Here is a 2,869-nt window from a genome sequence, read left to right as displayed (position 1 = left end):
TGGCCCCGCCCCCGCCCCGGCAGCCTAGCAGTCGCCCTGCGTCGGGCCCACGCCCCTCTCTCTCCCTAGCAACCGCCAAGCCGCCCGTCCATAGCAACCGCCTGGTCACCCTGGACGCGCGGCCCAGAGCTCCCAGATGGGCCCACCCGTAAACGCAGAAACCTCTTCCCAGGCCAATGGCACAAGCGTCCATTTAATTATCTTCTGAATTTATCCTCTAAGCCCTTCCAAAACTGGCTGACCACACCGCAGCCAAACATCAATCAGATCTTGTCACCCATCTCCTTGAAACTCCAATAATTTATTGTCACTCTTAGAGTTCAAGAGAGACAGAGACAGAGAGGGAGAAACTCAAACTTCTTGCCATGCCTACAGAATTCTGCAGGATCTGGCCCCTGCTATTTATCTGACCTCATGCATACTTCCCTCCCTCTGGTTATTTTGACATTTACACTGAATGTTCCCTCTGGCTGAATCACTCTTTCCCTAAATCTGCATGGCTAGTTCCTTCTGCTCATTCAGTTCTCAGCTCAGATGTCACCTACTGGTAGGGTTGCAAGATCTAGCAAATAAAAATACAGGATGCCCAGTTAAATTTGAATTTCAGATAAACAATGAATAACTTTTAGTATAAATATGTCAATATTTGGGGCCTACTTATACTTAGAAATTCGTTGTTTCTCTGAAATTTAAATTTAACTGGGCATCCTATATTTTATCTGGCGACTCTTCCTCCTGAGGGAAGTCTTTCCTGTCTAATCTATCTAAATCAGCCAATTCCCATCCTTCTGCAGTTATTCTGTTACATTATTCTGTTTTATTTACTTCATGGCATTTATCACTAGCTGAACTTTGTTATTTACAAGTTTATTGGCTACTTCTCCAAAGCTAGAACATAAACTTTTTGAGAGCAGGGACCTTGTAAGTTTGTTCCCTGCTATATCTCCAAGACTTAGAACAACACTTGAAACATAGACAGTAAGGACTCAATAAATATTCATTGAATGAAGGATGAATAGGTGGTGTCTTAGCTCGGCCTGCTCTAAAAAAAACACCATAGATTGGGTGGCTTAAACAACAAATATTTATTTCTCACAGTGCTGGAGACTGGAAAGTCCAAGGTCAGTGTTCCCACACAGTTGGGTTCCTGGTGAGAACTCTCTTCCTGGCTTGCAGATAGTCGTCTTCTCACTGTGTCCTCATATGTTAGCGAGACGGGGGAGGACCCTGGTCTCTTCTTATAAAGGCACTAATCCCATCCAGGGGGCTCCACCCTCATGACCTCATCTAAACCTCGTTACCTCCCAAAGGACCCATCTCCAAACATCATGACATTGAGAGGAGAGCTTCAACATATGAATTTTAGGGGAACACAAACATTTAATCAATAGTAGATGGGAATACCTCTTGCCTTGAGGGGAAACGAGGGTGGTAAGACCCAAAGATTTCTGTTTCTATTAGTCAAAATAAACTCTCTAGATGCCAGTGTTTCAACCAAGAAGCCCTCTCTCTTTTGTTGGCACCTCAGGTTGTTAGGGGTTGCCCATCACTGTGCCTAGGTCCAGAGAAGAGGTGGTTAGGCAGGAAGAAGGTGGAATCCAGGTTGTGGTGTAGCTCATTCAGTAAAAACAAACAACTTGGTATAAAGTGAGGAACTCTAATTGGGGGGGCGGGGGGGGGGGGAGTGAGTCTTTATTTTTCTGAGTCGGAAACAAACTGAAAAACATTCTTTCTAGAGCAAAAGCAGGCCATGTCCTAGACAAGAGGGGGAAATATCTTTTCCCCCTTGAGACTCACTTTTATTGCCCCAAGGGCAAGTATCGTGAGACTTAACACAATTTTGCTAGAAAGGCCCTGACTCTGACAAGGTGTCGGAGGGGGTCTCTGAAAGCCAGTCAGAAACAACTTCATGCCCAGTGAGGATCCAAAGATATCCCCTTCTGCCTCACACTGTCCCTTTGGTCCCCTAAGCGAGGGTGCAATGGCCCACTCCTGGAGAAAAGACGAAGATAATGTGTTTCTGATGCCTCAGTTTGGTTCAAACCAGAATAAACACGAATGGCAAAAATCAGCCCATGAGCTCATTCAGGCTTTGATCAGAGACATAATTTCATTATGAAATTTTGAATCAGGCTGTTGTGAAGTCTTGCCAAGGAGTTTCATTTTCCCAGATGATATGGTGGGTTGTTTCTCTCCTGTTCTCAGACTCAGCTTGCGTTTATCATCTGAACTTTCCATCTATTTTTATAATCAGATCCATCAATCCTTTTACGACAGTATTTGCTGATCCTGACAACCAACCTCAGTTCTACCAGCTGATAATAAGCCTGATCAAGACAGGTAAAGCTGAAGTTATTGATTTGGTTTGCCTGCCCTGCTGATCACAATTGTAGCAGATTTTTTCTCTCCTTCTTGATGCCATAGTGACCAGAGGAAGCAAGACATGCTCCAGGCCTACAATTCCTCAACTTTAGAACAGATGTATTAATTTAACTACCCTGAAAGACTGTGGTGTGATCATATGAATTATGGTATAAGAAAGCATAGCAGAAATGGTACACCCCATGTAGACAGGATGCTTTCTCTTTTCCTCCCGACTCATAGTTGGCTCCTCATTCCCTGGAATCTTGCTCCTTGTAACCACAGGGTTTTTGGTGAATGGGAAGACCCCAGCAGGAGTTGGCTCAAAATGCCACCTTTCTGCAACAGCCTTGTGCCAAGTTCTAAAGGGAAAGAATGGACTGGTATTTTCACAGGGAGAAGAGAATCTTGACCTCACTTTCTTCTTCATTCTGTAAAGACGTTTTCACTGGGATCTAATGGGCAAGCAGCAGCAGCTTCTTTTCAAAGTGTGGTCTGAGGACCACGA

This window comes from Equus przewalskii, chromosome 2, assembly GCF_037783145.1.
Source record: "Equus przewalskii isolate Varuska chromosome 2, EquPr2, whole genome shotgun sequence".
NCBI classification, from domain to species: Eukaryota; Metazoa; Chordata; class Mammalia; order Perissodactyla; family Equidae; genus Equus; species Equus przewalskii.
Note: the sequence above shows the minus strand (reverse complement) of the source record.